Below are 20,049 nucleotides of genomic sequence, written 5' to 3'. Positions count from 1 at the left end.
ATATATACCACTTAGGGCATCGTTTAGACTTTGGGTTTTGTTTAGATTAAATGTTCGCCATAGCTGCAATTTCGCGTACTTCATTTGTGTTAAATGACCAGACAAAGGCGTCACAGAACCCCGCCTTCATTAATAAAGCTTTCCTCTTATATTCACAATATCCAGATTGCAATCTCAATTTCTTGTTTGTTCTTTTTTTGCTCGCAGGAAACAGATCCTTGTGGTCAAGTTTATTGTGCTCCGGCGTGGTCAATAACCCCTCGGAAGTTGGTTTAGCGATTTCTAAGGTGCGACGTCTCGCACGTTCATAGTCGGATCGTCAAGGTCGACTCCCAGAGAAAACGATAGCCACCATCTCATCGAAACATCGGGACACCTTCCCTTCTATCAAGTGGTATAAGATTTCCAGGTTGCTCGGTGAGATTTTACAGTTTTTCCTAGCTTAAGATCGAGTCTGTTCTTCATACCTACATTCCAGGAAAAAGCCAAAAAAATTAGGGTCTGTTCATCATATACCTACATTCCAGCATAATCTTTTTAGGGTTTTTCATTGTTGAATTTGCGGTTGCATCGTCGTGTCTAGTTGCTGGTCTTAGTATCTAGTCCTTTAGAGTTTCGAGTTCTGTTCACAAGTTGTCACGCCGCCGCCACATCATCATCATCACCGCTGCCATATACCACCATCATCGTCACCGCTGCCATATTCCACCATCGTCATCACCGCTGCCATATACCACATATCCACCGCCATCACGATAATCCGAGTCCACCTCCATCACAGATTTGCTACCAGTCCGTGTTCCACCGCCCTACATATATCCGCCACTAGTCCGAGTTTCCACCAGTTTCATCTCCGCCGCTAGTCCTAGTCTGAGCCCAGTATTTGTGTGTTTGTTTTCGATTTGCAGGTCACGCCATACTCCGAGTCGTGATAGAGTAGGACTCCTGAATTTCTGTGCCATCTGTAGTAGAAAAATAGTTTCCAGTTAAAAAAAACTAAGTCTAGAAAATTTTGGCTAGGCGGTTTTTAGACCATTTGTAGACTTTTTCTAACAAAATTGTTGCTGAGAAAAAATAGGAAAAAAGTGAAAAAAGAGAGAAAAAAATCAGAGTGTGCTCCTCCCTTGTTTACGTGCAGCGCCGTGATTTTGTTAGTGTTCTAGGCTCGCGTCTCTAGCACGGTCTAGCCTTGGACCAGCCCAGTACCGTCGTTGAGCGTTTATTCAACTTTGCATCTCTGAATTGATTATTGCTGACCCTTTTTGCTACCATATAATAAGCCTTCCCAGCTCCACATACATCTACGTCGTGCGTTTGACTCTCCCTGGTAATCGCTCTATGCAAAATTTGAGAGTTTTGACTACAACGGTTGCCAATCACCACTTGCCGCTTGGTAAGAACTAGTAAGAATTTGAGATTTGCTTGACGGATTTGTGACACACTGCCACTTTCTAGTTGTCTGTAGGATCATATTCTTCTGTGTTTCTATTGCTGCTAACCATGGTAGGACCACAAGCCGACGAGATTGACTGGGAGAACATGATGAAGAAGGAGCTTCATGATAAATTTCAGCAAATGTTGAGTCAACAGGTAGAAGACGTCATGGCCACCTTCGGAAAGGCACTGGAGAGGATTGATGACATTAAGGAGACAATTGACACCAACTTGGATACCAAGTTCGATGAAGTACTCGCGTGTCTTCCACAACCACCGCCTGCTGCACCTGTCGCACCTCTACATCAACAACAACACGAACAACAACATCACCTTCCAAATCAAGTGGGACGGGCATTGCGTGTTCCCCTTGAGCCTGGTCAAAATTCTGGTGCCGTTGTACCTACTGTTGATGCTTTTGTAGCTCCTGCGGCTACTGCGGAGGCGGAGGACCATTACGAGGATGAGGTTGATCAAAATCAGAATTACGTGCAACCACCAGCACCACCACCACCAGGTCGTCCTCGTGCATATCATCGCAACTGTAGGGCTGCACCACCACATGAGGTACTAGATCATGACCATCTTCCTAAACTAAAATTAAATATTCCACCATTTGAGGGTAGATATGTTCCTGATATACATCTTACTTGGGAATTAGAAACTAAACAACGTTTTACATGTTTACAATATCCTGAGGAGAGACATGTTCCTGCTGTTGTTTGTGCTTTCACTAGTTTTGCATGTGTTTGGTGGTCTGAACATTGTAGATTATATCGTATTCCAGCTACTTGGGCTGCTTTGAAAACTGCTATGCGTACTCGTTGGGTTCCACCATATTATCAATGTGAATTACTTCCAAAATTGCAGCGTTTAAGACAAGGAAAAAATTCTGGAGAAGAATATTATCAAGAATTACAAACTGGCATGATTAGATGCAAGTTTTATGGGTGGATTAATAGAGATTCAGACCATTCTAGAGTATAAGGAATATAATAATATCACTCGTTTATTCCATCTTGCTTGCAAAGCTGAACGTGAAGTGCAGGATCGACAGGTATTGGCATGAACTAACTTTTCTATAGGTCGACCTTCATCATGGACACCACGTGCATCCTCTACTTCCACATATTCTGCTACACCGACACCTCCGTCAGCTGCCACCTCCAACCGTGATACAAGAAAGCAGGCACAACCACCACTATCTCCCAAGAGCACACCTTCTGGGCCTGCACAGAGCTCTTCTTCATCCATGGCATCAACAGGGCGAACACATGATATTATTTGTCGTCGTTGCAAGGGTGGAGGTCATTATGCGAGAGAATGCCCATCTAAGCGTGTGATGATTGCTACTAAGGATGGTGGGTATGAGTCCGCTAGTGACTATGATGAGGAGACTTTGGCTCTTATTACAAGTGAAGAACACGGTGGAGATGATTCTGATCATGAGACGCAATACATTGCTCCTGAAGACGCTGAAAGCTTTGAATGTTTAGTTGCTCAATGTGTTTTGAGTGTTCAGGTCACACACACTGAGCAAAATCAGAGGAATAATTTGTTCCATACAAAGGGAGTTGTGAAGGAACGTTCTGTTCGCGTCATCATAGATGGAGGGAGCTGCAACAACTTGGCTAGCATGGAGATGGTGGAGAAGCTATCTCTCACCACAAGACCACATCCACATCCGTACTACATCCAATGGTTCAACAACATCGGCAAGGTTAAGGTAACAGGTAATGTTCATGTGCATTTTAGTATCTCTACATATGCTGATTATGTTGATTGTGATGTGGTACCTATGCAAGCATGTTCCTTATTACTTGGTAGACCATGGCAATTAGATAAAAGAATTATGTACACCATGGCTGAAACAATCAGTATACTCTTGTTCATAAGGATAAAAATATTACTTTGCTTCCTATGACTCCCGATTCCATTTTGAAAGATGATATTAATACGGATAATAAAGCAAAACAGGAGAAAAATAAGAGTGAAAATCATATTGTGGCAAAAGAATTTGAGAAATAAATGAAGCCTAATAATAAACTATCTAGTGTTGCTTCTGAAATTAAATTGAAAAGTGCATGTTTACTTGCCACCAAATCTGATATTGATGATCCAGATTTTAGCAAATCTGTTTGCTATGCTTTTGTGTTCAAAGAGGCATTATTTTCTTTCGAGGATGTACCTTCCTCTTTGCCTCCTGCTGCCACTAACATTTTGCAGGAGTTCGCTGACGTCCTTCCACAAGACGTGCCACTGGGATTCACTACTAGGGAAAAGCCTAGCCGTAGCGCGGGTTTTAGTTATAGTAGTAGCGCGGGTAACTGCGCTACTGATACGGCGCGACAGCTAACCTGTAGCAGCAACGCTCGTTGGCCCGCACTACTGCTATAAAAGTGGAGCAGCAATGCTTTTGGTAGAAAGCGCTAATGGTAGTTACTAGAAGCGCACCTATCTACATGCGCTACTACTATAGTTACGTATTTCTTTTTTGTTATATGTCGTATTCATACACCATTATACAAGTTTTTATACAATATCAATTTAGAGATTGTTTTTACATCATAATGAGTTATTACATCATTGGGTAAAGAACCATGGATTAGTTTCAAGTGCATGGATCCAAAGTAACCAATGGTCACTTTGGATCCATCAATTTGAAACTAATCCGTGGTTCTTTCACCCAATGACATAATAACTCATCATCATCATCATCATCATATCATTAACAACTTATCATCATAATATATCATTGCCATATAACTCCTCCTCATCACCATTTTCGTCCATGAGACATCATATAACAACTTGGTCACTAGTTATAATAACAACTCCTCCTCATCATCATAGTACTCACAATAACTACTCTTACTCAGCATCACCATCAAGTCTAAGACATTGTAGCACATAATAAAAGCATCTCATCATCATCATAGTCATATATAATCAACACTACTAATTGTTCTTAATACCTAGGACCTACTCCTCTCTCCTAGGTAAAATACCACAAAACAGATAGCCAGTCCTTCTTCATAATGGAGAATGGACATAAACCTATCTCCAACTTGTGGCTTGCGCACATTCATTTTGTCTCCAATTAGTTGCGTGTGCGCATTCATCACTTTGCTCCATTCTTTGATTTTGAGCCTTCCATCATTTGAAGAAATCGAGTATGTAATATGGTAAGCCTTCGAAGGAGTTGGTCGTAAGTTAACCATATGCATATCACCTTCGGTAAATAGCATGTCAGGCACAACCTGCTTCGGGAGCCTCTGTTCGAAAACGTAAGAGTAACATATATTGTTAGCAATGTAGTTTACTTAAGAATAATGTATGCAATGAAGTTACCATCATTAACAAAATCTTACCAAGTTTTTGGCAATGAAGTTACCATCAAGCAATTTATGGGCTAGTGGCACATATGTAGTAAAGTTTGGGTTGATAGACTGATTAGTTTTGAAGGCCTCAACATCTTCTATGAATGAGACAAGATAACCTTTCTCCTCACAATTAAGCTTGGAGTCATAGTAGTAATATGTGTTGTCTACTACCTTTCGAGTATTTCTTGAAGATAAGAAATAAGCTGACAGTTATAAATAAATAAGTTTAGTACCGACGAACACCAACTATTTTTAAATTAACAACATAAATTACTGAACTTAACAAATTAGTTTGACAAACTCACATCTAGGCAACACTGGAGGCATATCCACATCCACCCAGATGTCGATATTATCATCATCATCATAATCTTCGGGACAAATATCAAATCTTATTTGCATTCCCTCCTCAAATCTATATGCCTTCCAGAGAGCCTCCCAATTAGAGCAACCGAAATGGGAGTGATTGACCGCATTGTACAGATTAACCAGAAACTCATAACCATGTTTAGTTCTTAAGTGACCCTCCTCGTCTCCACATTCTAAAAGTCATGTAAACCGAAACCAAGCTTCTCCAATACATATGGTCTAGCATGGCATGGGATGTACTAATCAAATTGAAAAAAAAACAGAAATTACACGTTGAACAAAAAGAAGCACAAGTGATGATATTAATTATGATGAAATGCTTGTCATTGTGTACCGTACAAACATCAAATGTCTCTTCCAGCTTCATGATGAAAAACCTATCATTTTGTAGGTGAGGAAACCTGTCGCACAAACCCCGGTCATCGTAGCAGTACCCTCACTTCGGGATCCCATCGTCATTAGACATCTCCTATGTTCAAAATTCAAAGATTATAACTCGATGGAAAAACCCAAAATGGCGTAGAATGCTCTTTGTGGCATTTCCAACACACTTGATATTTCCTATATTATAGCACAATCCATGCCAAAATTCACAGAAAAATCCGGCATCACCTTTGCTAAGAAAGGACATATCGAGCGCCTGAAATTTGCCGGAACAGAAATTAATCAACACTCCGGCAAAACATAGGCCACTTATTGATGGTCATTGCATTTCAATGGTTGAAAATATGAACAAAAGCATTTCAAAACATCTTATATATAATCCTATCATACCTAAATTTGTCAATATAGGTCTCTCTCTAAACTAGTTCTATTAAGCACTTACTAAATAAACTAGTTTTATTAACTACTTACTAAATAAACTAGTTTTATTAACTACTTACTAAATAAACTAGTTTTATTAACTACTTACTAAATAAAGTAGTTTTATTAAGCACTTAATATAAATAAACTAGTTCTATTAAGCACTTACTAAATAAACTAGTTCTATTAACTATTAAGCACTTAATATAAATAAACTAGTTATATTAATCACTTACTAAATAAACTATTTCTATTAAACACTTGCTAAAAATTCTACTACCCTAGTTCTACCCTAATTTTTCTTACTTCTATTAAAAAAACCTACATTCTACAATATCTAGCTTCTAAAATCTACATTTAAATTACCTATAATTTGCAAGAACAGAGACAAGGGAGGGAGGGAGGAGAGATGAGGGGGAGGGGCGGCCGGAGGAGGAGGGGGAGGGGGCAGCCGGAGGAGGAGGGGGGAGGGGTGGTGGGAGGAGGGTTGCCGGCGGAGGAGGGAGGAGGGACGAAGGGGCGGTCGGAGGAGGAGGGAGGAGGGGGCGGCCGGAGGAGGAGGGAGGAGGGCGCGGTGGGAGGAGGAGGGAGGGGACGAGGGGTGGAGGGAGTACCTCGATGGAGGAGCAGTGCGGCGGCGTCGGATGATGGGTATCGGCGTGGGCGAGAGTGACTAAGAGGGAGAGTGAGTGAGAGGGTCGGCTGCGTGGGGAGGATAAGGTAGGACTAGTAGTAGCGTGTGTTCATGAAAAGCGCAACTGCTACGGAGCATAGCAGTAGCACTCGCACGAATAAGCGCTATTGCTAAGTGGGGCTAGCCATGTGGCGCCCAGTTCAAACATAGCAGCAACGCGTTTTGCTAGTACGTGCTACTGCTAAGGTGATAGCAGTTGCGCGATTTATTTACACATGCTACTCCTAAGTAGCAGTAGCGCACGGTTTTGTCCAGCGCTACTGCTAAGATGCTGTGTATAAGGTTTTCCCTAGTAGTGATTACCACCTATTCGAGGGATTGAGCATCAGATTGACTTAATTCTCGGTGCCTCGCTGCCAGACCGTGCGCCATACCGTACCAATCTAGAGGAGACGAAGGAGATTATGCGTCAAGTACAGGAGCTGCTCGACAGAGGTTGTATACGCGAATCTCTTAGTCCTTGTGTTGTTTCTATTATACTAGTGCCAAAAAAGGATGGTACGTCACGTATATGTGTTGATTTTAGAGGCATTAATAATACTGCTATTCGTTATCATCATCCTATTCCTAGACTAGATGACATGCTTGATGAATTGAGTGGCTCTACAATATTCTCCAAAGTTGATTTGCGTAGTGGATACCATCAAATTCGTATGAAATTGGGAGATGAATGGAAAACAACATTTAAAACTAAGTTTGGATTATATGAGTGGTTAGTCATGCCTTTTGGGTTAACTAATGCACGTAGTACTTTCACGAGATTAATGAACGAAGTTTTACGTGCTTTCAATGGACGATTTGTGGTAGTCTATTTTGATGATATACTGATTTATAGCAGTTCTTTGGAGGAACATTTGGAACATTTACATGTTGTTTTTATTGCTCTACGTGATGCACGTTTGTTTGGCAACCTTGGGAAGTGCACCTTCTGCACCGACCGAGTATCTTTTCTTGGCTATGTTGTTACTCCATAGGGAATTGAAGTTGATAAGCCAAGATTGAAGCTATTGAGAGTTGGCCGCAGCCCAAAATGGTCACACAATTGAGGAGTTTTCTTGGCCTCGCTGGATTCTATAGACGTTTTGTGAGAGATTTCAGCACCATTGATGCACCTCTCAATGAGCTTACAAACAAGGATGTGCCTTTTGTTTGGGGTACCGCACAAGAAGAAGCCTTCACGGTATTGAAAGATAAATTGGCACATGCTCCTTTACTCCAACTTCCTGATTTTAATAAGACTTTTGAGCTTAAGTGTGATGCTAGTGGAATTGGATTAGGAGGTGTGTTATTACAAGATGGCAAACCTGTTGCATACTTTCTGAAAAATTGAGTGGGCCTAGTTTGAATTATTCTACTTATGATAAAGAATGATATGCTCTTGTTCGGACTTTAGAAACATGGCAACATTATTTATGGCCCAAATAATTTGTTATACATTCTGATCATGAATCTTTGAAACATATTAAAAGACAAGCTAAACTCAATCGTAGACATGCTAAATGGGTTGAATTCATTGAGAATTTCCCTGATGTCATTAACCACAGGAGGGTAAAGAAAATGTTATTGCTGATGCATTGTCTCGTCACTATACTATGCTTTCAAAACTTGACTTCAACATATTTGGTTTGGATACCATCAAAGATCAATATGTGTATGAAGGCGATTTCTAAGATGTAATGCTGAATTGTAAAAAGGAAGAACATGGAACAAGTTTGTCGTTAATGATGGATTTGTGTTCCGTGCTACCAAGCTATGCATTCCAGCTAGCTCTGTTCGTCTTTTGTTGTTGCAGGAGGCGCATGGAGGAGGATTAATGGGACACTTTGGCATGAAGAAGACGGAGGACATACTTGCTACACATTTCATTTGGCCAAAGATGAGACGGGATGTTGAGCGTTTTGTTGCTCGCTGCACTACATGTCAAAAAGCTAAGTCACGACTCAATCCTCATGGTTTATATATGCCTTTGCCTGTACCTACTGTTCCTTGGGAGGACATATCTATGGACTTTGTTTTAGGTTTACCTCGAACAATGAAGGGGAGGGATAGCATATTTGTTTCGTGGATAGATTCTCAAAAATGGCACACTTTATACCATGTCATAAAAGCGATGATGTTGTTAATGTTGCTGATTTGTTCTTTTGTGAAATTATTCGCTTGCATGGTGTGCCAAATACTATTGTTTCAGATCGTGATACTAAATTTCTTAGCCAATTTTGGAGATGTTTATGGGCTAAGTTGGGGAATAAACTGCTTTTAGTACTACTTGTCACCCCCAAACTGATGGACAAACTTAAGTAGTCAATAGAACATTGTCTACTATGCTTAGGGCTGTTTTGAAGAATATTAAGAAAATGTGGGCAGAATGCTTGCCTCATATTGAATTTGCTTATAATCGTTCATTGCATTCTACTACTAAGATGTGCCCTTTTGAAATTGTGTATGGTTTCCTACCTCGTCCACCTATTGATTTGCTGCCTCTTCCATCTTCGGAGAAGGTTAATTTTGATGCTAAAGAACGTTCTGAATTGATTTTAAAAATGCATGAGTTAACTAAGGAAAACATTGAGCGTATGAATGCTAAATATAAACTTGCTAGAGATAAGGGTAGAAAACATGTTGTGTTTGCACCTGGAGATCTTGTTTGGTTACATTTGCGTAAAGATAGATTTCCTAATCTGCGCAAATCAAAGCTAATGCCACGTGCTGATGGTCCTTTTAAGGTTTTAGAGAAAATAAATGATAATGCATATAAACTTGAGCTACCTGCAGATTTTGGGGTTAGTCCCACTTCTAACATTGCAGATTTGAAGCCTTATTTGGGTGAGGAAGATGAGCTTCCGTCGAGGACGACTTCATTTCAAGAAGGGGAGGATGATGAGGACATCAATACCATTGTTACACCCACAACCCCTACTGTTACATATACTGGACCAATTACTAGAGCTCGCGCACGCCAATTAAATTACCAGGTACTTTCGTTTCTTGGTAATGATTCTAATGTTCATGAGATTATGATGCTGCCTAAATTGGATACATTTGTTTTGCTTACAAATGAAGGTCCTAGCTTGGACAAGAAAGATGAACCTTCGAGCAAGTTCAAGCATGGAGATGATGGCATGCGCAAGGGGAACAAGAACGGAGTTACAAGTGATGATTCCAGGACTTTGAAGCCACCATAATGAGTGCATGAAGCCTTGGATGAAATATACAAGATGACACTTCATAAATTTCGTCCAAAGGCTATTCTAGGTGTTGCGTCACCTTATTTTTGGGCCAGGCCCATGTAATTTCGAAAGACTTGATTATAGGCAGTTTTTAGAGTCTGTATGTGTGGGGAAACAAGAGTTAGGGTTGGTTTCGGACCCGTCCTCCAAGGGCCATGAAATTCCCCCTATCTCCTCCATATATACAGCCCTTAGGGCGTCGTTTAGACTTTGGGTTTTGTTTAGATTAAAGTTCGCCATAGCTGCAACTTAGTGTACTTCATTTGTGTTCAATGACCAAACAAAGGCGTCACAGAACCCCACCTTGATCAATAAAGCTTTCCTCTTATATTCGCAATATCCAGATTGCAATCTTAGTTTCTTGCTTGTTCTTTCTTTGCCTGCAGGAAACAGACCTTCGTGGTCAGGTTGATCGTGCTCCGGCGTGGTCAATAACCCTCAGAAGTTGGTTTAGTGATTGGTAAGGCGCGACGTCTCGCACGTTCGTAGTCGGATCGCCAAGGTCGACTCCCACTGAAAATGATAGCCACCATCTCATCGAAACATCGGGACACCTTCGCCTCTGTCATGAATGTGCTTGGCGTGGAACTGGCATGCTTAGAACGTTGTTACCACAACCATTGTGTCTTGAAGGGCCATCGGCTAGTAGAAACCTTGATGGATAACCTTGCCGACAAGTGCGCGATATCCGATATGAGAGCCACACACCCCTTCATGTATCTCTGCCACAAGCTTTCCATTTGGCCTCTTTCTACTAGAATGCTATCGACAAACTGATACATACTTGATTGGCGGGCTACTTTCTCAGCTTCTTGTTCATCGGGAAGTTGACCTATCTGAAGGTAAAGGACGATCCGCTGTGCCCATGCTAGAGCCCGTGGCTCGATGACAAGAACTAAAGGCATCTCTTCCGCTGCGGGGGCGCTTGTCTTGACGACAAGGGCATCATGCCCTGCCAGAGCCTGCTGCTCACTGGCAAGTGTCGGTGTCAAAACCAACAGACCTCGGGGTAGGGGGTCCCGAGCTGTGGATCTAGGATCGATGGGTAATAATGGACGACGAACACAGTGTTTACCCAGGTTCGGGCCCTATCGAAGAGGTAAAACCCTATGTCCTTCTTGATTGTATTTAATGTATAACATGGTTTACAGAGTAGATCTACCTCGAGATCAGCATGAGCTAAACCCTAGGCTATGAGGTGATGAATGTAGCTCTAACCATAATGTGTACAACCCTCAGTTTATATAGACACCGATAGGGCTAGGATTACCTTAGATAGTTACAATAAGGAATTAAAGAGATCCTCTGCCTTCTTGACTTGGAGGGCACACCATGGCTTCATAGATCTCCTGTCAATATATGGCTCCACCAGTCCGGCCCATGTACAATGGGCCGTCGCTCCGAGGACCCCTTAGTCCATGTCTCCCTCAGTAGCCCCCGAACTTGCCTCCAATGCCAATACTTGTATCAGGTATTGTAGGATCGAAAGTATGTCTAGAGGGGGGGTGATTAGACTACTTGACCAGTTAAAAATCTATCCTTTTCCCAATTTTAGTCTTTGGCAGATTTTAGCTATCTTAGCACAAGTCAAGCAATCTTAACATAATTCAAGCAAGCATGCAAAGAGTCTATGAGCAGCGGAAAGTAAAGCATTTAACTTGCAAGAATGTAAAGGGAAGGGTTTCGAGAATTCAAACGCAATTGGAGACACAGATGTTTTTGTCGTGGTTCCGATAGGTGGTGCTAGTCCACGGAGGGTAACGGTTGCGCGAGTCCACGGAGGGCTCCACCCACGAAGGGTCCACGAAGAAGCAACCTTGTCTATCCCATCATGGCCATCGCCCACGAAGGACTTGCCTCACTAGCGGTAGATCTTCACGAAGTAGGCGACCTCCTTGCCCTTACAAACTCCTTGGTTCAACTCCACAATCTTGTCGGAGGCTCCCAAGTGACACCTAGCCAATCTAGGAGCATCACTCTCCAAGAAGTAACAAATGGTGTGTTGATGATGAACTCCTTGCTCTTGTGCTTCAAATGATAGTCTCCCCAACACTCAACTCTCTCTCTCTCTCTCACAGGATATGGATTTGGTGGAAAGAAGATTTGAGTGGAAAGCAACTTGGGGAAGGCTAGAGATCAAGATTCATATGGTGGGAATGGAATATCTTGGCCTCAACACATGAGTAGGTGGTTCTCTCTCAGAAAATGTGTATTGGAAGTGTAGGTATGTTATGATGGCTCTCTCCACGAATGAAGAGTGGGTGGAGGGGTATATATAGCCTCCACACAAAAACTAACCGTTACACATAATTTACCAATCTCGGTGAGACCGAATTGAGAAACTCGATCGGACCGATTTAGCAAACCTAGTGACCGTTAGGATTTTTGATGGGACTGAGATGCAACTCGGTAGGACCGATATGGTTAGGGTTAGGGCATAACGTAATCTCGGTGTGACCGATTACACAAACTCGGTGGGACCGATTTTGGTAATAAGCTAACCAAAGAGTTGGTCAGGTAAACTCGGTGGGACCGATTTGCTCATTTCGGTGGGACCAAAATGTTACAAAAGGGAAACAGAGAGTTTACATTGCAATCTCGGTGGGACCAATCGCTCATCTTGGTAGGACCGAAACGTTACAAAGGGAAATAGAGAGATCACAACCCCATCTCGGTGTGACCGAGATCCCTATCGATGAGACCGATTTGCCTAGGGTTTGTGGCAGTGCTATGACATCTGAACTCGGTGGCGTCGGATAGAAAGAATCAGTGGGGCCGAGTTTGACTTTTGGTTTAGGTCATATGTGGATGTGGGAAGGTAGTTGAGGGTTTTGGAGCATGTCACTAAGCACTATGAAGCAAGAACCTCATCAAGCAACACCTCATCCCTCCTTGATAGTATTGGCTTTTCCTATAGACTCAATGTGATCTTGGATCACTAAAATATAAAATGTAGAGTCTTGAGCTTTGAGCTTGAGCCAATATTTTTGTCCTTAGTATTTTTAGGGGTCCACTTTCCTCATCCATGCCATGCCATTCATTGAGATTTTCCTGAAATATTAATCTTGGAATAATGTTAGCTCAATGAGCTATATGTTGTTAGGAATTACCAAAACCACCCAGGGATAGTTGCACTTTCAATCTCCCCGTTTTTGGTAATTGATGACAACATATAGATCAAAGCTTCGACGAATGATAATAAGAGTGAAAAACATTGTCGCTTTGAGAAGTATGTGAAAAGCAAGAGATCCCCCTAAATTTGTGCACAGTTTATGATTTGCTTTGGACTGCAAATGCACAGAGAGTTAGGCTCATGGGTTACTCTTCCATGTCACATACATCTTGGTGGAGCGCTCAAAATGATAATAATTAAATACATGCACTCATCACCAAACAAAGTGAATGATCATATAGGGATAAAATGATAATATCATCCAACAAGCATTAATGTTGCATATGATCAAACACACATGATCATCCAAGTATCACACAGACAGAAAGTATCTCAATCAAGCAAATAAAGTTCAACCACCAAAGCAAGAGAGAATAAAAAAGCAACACTCTCTCTCGAAGCCTATGATCTATACATTTTTCTCCCCCTTTGGCAACAAGTTACCAAAAAGTTCATAGAAAATGCATAGAACTAAATCCTCTCTCAGGCTTGGTCTTCAGGTGGTGGTGTCCGGAGAACTCCAAGAACGAAGGCTTCAGTCGATGTAGATGGAGCTGATGGAGTAGGTGCTGGAGCTGGTGGCACTGAAGCTGTAGTTGGTGCAGATGAAGTGGCTCTGGTGTCTGTTACTGGCACTGCAGTTGACCTCTGAGCTCTAGGCACTCTGGCAAATGCATTAGTGGTTGTCTTGCCTTCCTCTCCTGCATATGATCCTGAAGTTGCTCCACAGCAGACTGGATCTCAGTTACCTTCACATCCATGTCATAGAACTTCTGTTCCATGATCCTTTCCAAGCTCTCCTAGTTTTGAGTCAGGGTGGCCAGCCCTTTCTCAATCCTGAGAGAGGATGCAATCAAGTAGCCGAGCTGATCTTGCTTGCTCTTTAGAAGATACTGAGATGCCTCTTCCATGGTTGGCATCTTTGCAGCTTTCTCAGCCTTTGCCTTCTCCCTCTTTGCTTGAACGTGCATAGAAGATGGTTCATCCTCATTCATAACCACTTGGTTGTCCTCAAAATCTAGATAGATAGGCATGTGCTCCTTGTCCAACAAGTATGTGCCAGTGCCCATCTTGGAGTTAATCAACTCCTGGATCTATGGTGCATACCCACAACTTCTCTTTTGGTCAGCAGTTGTCCTCTTGATAGTTTCAACTATAAGACTCATGACTTTGAACTTTTGTGGCACATCAAATATATGTAGGAGACTGATGGAGTGGCCTCTGATCATTCTGTGATCAACAGACTTGGGCAGAAGAGTGTGCCTGAGGATCCAATTGATAGTAGGCAGTCCTGACAGCAGGTGTTTCACTTATCCAAATTGGTGAGTCTCAAGATCTGCATCAGGAATCTCCTTGTACATGCAAGCCATGGAGTTGTGATCCTTCTTCTTCTTGGCATAGACATCTAAGTCATCTTCATTCTCCTCAGGAGCATTGATCAATTGAGCCCATTATGCTACTGTTCACTGGTATCTAGTGCCTTCAGACATCCAGACTATCTTGCCATCTGGGTAGAAGTGAGCTGTGGAGTAGAACTGCATGATAAGCTCATCATTCCACTTTGTGAGCTTCTGAGCCACAAACTCATCAACTCCACAAGCCTTGAAACTATCATATACTCAGGGATAGTGTTCTTCATTCTCCTTGATGTACTCCCAGTTGACCCATCTCATGTCACATACTATTGGTTTCTTGCCAAGCAACACTATCTCATAAAAATCCTGCTGTTCTTTGGTACAGAACCTGTAGTCCACAGCAGTTCTCCTTCTAGTGGCATATGGATCTGACTCTCTCCATAGCCTCAATCCTGAGTCCTTCCCGATCTTCATGTTTTCTGCTATAGGATGAGCATCATTATGATTTGGAATTTTTGGCTTTAACTTCCTCAAAACATGTGTCTCATCACCTTCTTCTTCATCAACAGTTTTCAGGCACTGGGGCCTTGTTTTTCTCAGCAGCTGGAATGTTCCTGGTACTCCTCTTTGGTGCAGTTTTGGGTTTTGGAGCAGCTGGCTAGGGAGCTTCTTTGGGCATAGATGAAGCAGCCCCTGATCTTATGGCATCTCCCATAAGTTTCTATGCCTTAGGTGCTAGTGCAACATCTTCTTCCTCTTCCTCTTCAGAGTCTCTCATCATAGATGGCTTTCCAATTACTCTGGCCATGGTCTTCTTGACCCTCTCTTTCCTCTTCTTGCCATCTCTAGCTTCCTTGGGTTCAAGAGTGAGCTCCATTTTCTCACCTGTGGCAACTTTCCTAGGTTTAGACATTGGTTGTCTTCCTGTTGGCCTCTTGGTCTTCAGACCTGGCTTAGTTGCAGCAGCAGTGCTATATTCCTTTTTAACCACTTTCTTCTTGGAAGTGGCCTCATCCTCAACTGCCACAGTCTTCATCCTCAGATTCAGAAGTTTTCTTCTTTCTAGCCGTGGTGGCAGCTTTTGGCAAGTTGCTGGGTGTGCTCCTGCTTCCAACATCTGAGCTGCTAGATGGACTAGTTCCCTCACTCATGTGAACCTGCTCCTATGACTTGTTCTGACTGTCACTTTGATCAGACATAATGCAATCTCTGACAGCTGACCCTGTGAATAGATTATAGATGAGGTAGAGTGGATGAGCATCACAAAATACAGAGGTTTTTGCAAAAGAATGAATCAAAAACTTAGTTTTAGTTTTCCTCACAAAGCATTTCGGATCAACCGATTTGTAAACTCGGTGATACCGAAGCAGCTGTTGGAACCTAAACTAGTGAACTCGGTCAGACCGAGTCACAGTTCGGTGGCACCGAGACTGCTAGGGTTTCACAAAGTCCTGAACTCGGTCACACCGATTTTCAATTCTCGGTCAGACCAAGAATCGCATGTGCAATGGCCTGAGCCGAATCGGTGGTACCGAGTTCCTCAACTCGGTTGGTCCGAGATGGTTTCGGCGGAAACCTAACCCTAAATTTTCAAATCATCTCTAATCTACGGAGTGTTTTGACTGGATAAGATAGTTTCAATAGTGGCAAGATTCATGGCAAACACAATGTGCTAGGAATCAGATAAGGATAGCACAGTGATCAATTTCATACCCTAGTTCAGCGATGAACTCGCTACGGCGGCAATGGCGAGGATGATTCCCGTTGACGGCGGCAGAGACCAGCGGCAGGAGGCAACTGGCGACGAGGAGGACGATCCAGAGACCCTGGAGGCAGAGCGGGCTAAGCGCGGGCGAAAGAGTTCGGAGAAAATTTCCAAAATTTTGCCCGTGGGTATATATAGCCCGACCCTGTCGGTGTGACCGAGTGGAACAACTCGGTGGCACCGAGATGCATAACTGCAAGCAGTTGTTGCAACTCGGTGTGACCGAAAAGTTCAAATCGGTTGCACCGAGATTGAAAACCTAGATCGACTTAGTGATCTCGGTATGACCGAAATGGGTGAATCGGTCAGACCGAAATGCACAAAGAAGTTTTGGAAGTTTAAGTCTATGACGAATCGGGGACTCCGAGTGCTCCTCACACAGAGTGGTTCGAATCTGACTTGATCAAATTTTGTGATGTAGCATGAATAGAGTTTGAGACGATAAAAGCGTAGATAGCTAGAGAAGGTTCTTAGGCATTCTTGTCCATCCACTTGGCAAGATAAAAAAAGAAACCAATCAATCAAAACAACAAGTGGATGTCCTTGAATGAGTAAATTATGCAACCAACATGCTCACACAATAAAGTGGCAATTGAAATATGTGGCAAAGCATGCACAACCAATTCTAGCATCTATTAAGCAATTGGCGATGACTAGGTCATCTATATATGAGTATATTGACTTAGGAGTCAAATGAAAACATTTGATCATAGGTCATACTCATCGTTTAAGCACAAGTGGGGTTACCACTTTTACATAAAGCGTTGTTGTTTTCACACCATTAGAGTTGCTTTAGCTCAATTCTTAGAGTAAAGCTCCCCCTAGATGTGAGATCCCCCCTTAAGAGGGATGAACTAACCTTGGGTTTTGTCGATGATGACTTCATGTAGATGTTGAAGATGTAGATGCTCAATGTTGATGTAGATCATTTGGTGCTATCCTTTGGAGTGAGTTGCACTTTCAATACCTACACGGGTTAGTCCCACAAGGAACACACAAGGATATCCATAGGCATAGAGTGATGCACACACAAGATGATGTCTATGAAAGCTTTAGGTTACCTTGTCCCTTGTCTTACCAACAAGAGGGTTTGTGACTCCTTGAACTAGTGCAAGATGTGGAAGTTGATTGCACTCGTTCTTGCCAAAATGATAAGAGTGAAGTATGTTGGCGGAGTCACCCTCAGGAACTCTCTAGTTCTTCTTCTTCGGGATCCACACCATCTTGATGGGAATCCTCGGAGTTGTAGTTGTACTTGATGAAGTGGAACTTGATGTAATCTTGGGAACCCACTTGACCAAGGCCTTAGAAGCTTCTTCAAATGCATCAATTTCCTCTTGAAGCTTGTCCTTGCCTTTTTGCTTGTGGTCTTGTGGTGGAAGATCATCTTGAGCTTGTGTCCCTTTGAAAGAAGTAGGATCATACTTCTCTTGTTGAGGAACAAACTTTGTCTTGGGGTATTGATCTTCTTCCCACTCAACTCCATTGGCATTGAACTTCCGTTCAAAACCAACACCTTGGTTCTTCCGATGCCTTTCTTGCTTGCATACAATTTCCTCCAATTGCTTACTCCTGGAAAGGCTCTTGTAAACACCTTTCTCTATAATTCCCTTCAATAAGCTATTTTCTTGCCCAAGTGTAACTTGGCTAAGAGAATCATTAGTGGAATCAAGAGAACTACTAGAAGCAACAATATTGGATTTAGCATGATTATTGTTACTGCTAGAGGAAGAATCTTTCTTGTTCTTGTGACTAGACTTGACTTGAGGCATGTAAGTGGATAAGAGTAAACGCTTGGCAATGTAAGAAGAACTTTTCTTGCGAAGATCATCATTGATTGCCTTCAAGAACTCATGCTCTTGCTCAAGGTTGAGCTTTTCAAAACGTAATTTCTCCTGAGCCCTTAAAAGTTCTCGATGATCTCCTAAGATAGTTTCATGAGCTAACTTAAGAGTGTTTAGTTCTTTAGTTAGAGACTCAATCTTCTCCTTATCATTGTCATTTGTTTCATCTTGATTAGCATGATTAATTGACGTTTCATCATAGTATTCATCACTAGAGTTGTCAACAAGTAAATCATCATCACCTAACAAGTCATCTTCATCACTATTGAAATCAACATACTCGGGGTGTTATACCTTTGGACCTTTGGCCATGAAGCATCTTCCAATTCCTTCATTTGGTGAATCAAATATGTCGTAGGAGTTGGTTGACACAAGTGCTAGACCGGCAACACCTTCATCTTGAGTATATTCGGGGTCGGAGTGATAGCTTCTCTCGGAGTGATTGTCGGAGTCGGAGCCGGATACCCATTCACCAACATGAGCTTGATGTCTTTGTTTTGTGTAGCTCCTTGATGACTTGTCCTTTCTTTCCGAATCCTTGCTTCTCCGTGAGGGTCTTCGTTCATAACGATCATCTCTACTCCTTCTTTCTCTAGGTGGTGAGTCTTCTCTTCTACTTCTTCTTTTTGGAGAATCTTCTCTTCTTTTGTGGGGTGCCGTACACTCATTGGAATAGTGTCCGGGCCTTCCACAATTGTAGCAGTTTCGCTCTCGACTAGAAGATCTTTTGTCATTGTAGGACCTTGACCTGGAGCTTCTCTCTTTGCTTCTACTCTTGTAGAATTTGTTGAAGTTCTTCACCACTAAGCTCAATTCTTCATTGAAGGTTTGTTTCTCACTTGATGATGTGGGGGCTTCACATGAGGCTTTCTAAGCACCAGTTGATTTGTTGTGAAGTTCCTCCTTATCCTTGAGTGACATCTCATGAGCAACAATTCTTACAATGACTTTCGTTGGCTTGAGATCTTTGTAATTGGGCATCATTTGAATCAATGTGCACACGGTATCATATTTTCCATCCAAGGCTCTTAGGATCTTCTTGATGATGAATCTGTCGGTCATCTCTTCACTTCCTAAGCCGGTAATGTCATTTGTGATAAGAGAAAGCCTAGAGTACATTTCAGCGACACTTTCACCATCCTTCATTTTGAACTTGTCAAGTTGACTTTGAAGCACATCCAACTTGGATTCCTTGACGGAGTTGGTACCTTCATGCATGTCAATCAAAGTATCCCAAATTTCCTTTGCATTCTCAAGACGGCTGATTTTGTTGAATTCTTCGGGGCACAATCCGTTGAAGAGGATATCACAAGCTTGAGCGTTGTATTGCAGCATTTTCAACTCTTCCGCGGTGGCTTCACGATTCGGTTCTCTCACATCAAAGAATTCACCTTGCAAGCCAATACACACAATAGCCCAAACGGCGGGGTTATGTCCAAGGATATGCATTTTCATCTTATGCTTCCAACTAGCAAAATTAGTACCATCAAAGTAAGGACCTCTACGGTGATAATTTCCCTCGCTAGACGCCATACTCTCGTAGGTTGTGAAACCAAGGCTATGACCACCAAAAGCTATGGAAATCAAAGCAAATGGAGACCAAAGCTCTGATACAACTTGTAGGATCGAAAGTATGTCTAGAGGGGGGGTGATTAGACTACTTGACCAATTAAAAATCTATCATTTTCCCAATTTTAGTCTTTGGCAGATTTTAGCTATCTTAGCACAAGGCAAGCAATCATAACACAATTCAAGCAAGCATGCAAAGAGTCTATGAGCAGCGGAAAGTAAAGCATGCAACTTGCAAGAATGTAAAGGGAAGGGTTTGGAGAATTCAAACGCAATTGGAGACACGGATGTTTTTGTCGTGGTTCCGATAGGTGGTGCTATCGTACATCCATGTTGATGGAGACTTCAACCCACGAAGGGTAAAGGTTGCGGGAGTCCACGGAGGGCTCCACCAACGAAGGGTCCACGAAGAAGCAACCTTGTCTATCCCATC

At 42.4% G+C, this 20,049-nt stretch overlaps 1 pseudogene; it reads right to left on the bottom strand.

Annotated features, from left to right (window-relative positions):
* Positions 1-15,159: 15,159 nt before the first annotated feature.
* On the bottom strand, positions 15,160-19,580 carry LOC147965001 (uncharacterized; annotated as a pseudogene).
* Between the last annotated feature and the right edge of the window lie 469 nt (positions 19,581-20,049).

The sequence above is a fragment of the Triticum urartu genome, chromosome 6A (assembly GCF_056163025.1).
Source record: "Triticum urartu cultivar PI428250 chromosome 6A, HENAU_Tu73, whole genome shotgun sequence".
Classification (NCBI taxonomy): Eukaryota; Viridiplantae; Streptophyta; class Magnoliopsida; order Poales; family Poaceae; genus Triticum; species Triticum urartu.
Note: the sequence above shows the minus strand (reverse complement) of the source record. Positions and strands in the feature narration are given on the sequence as shown.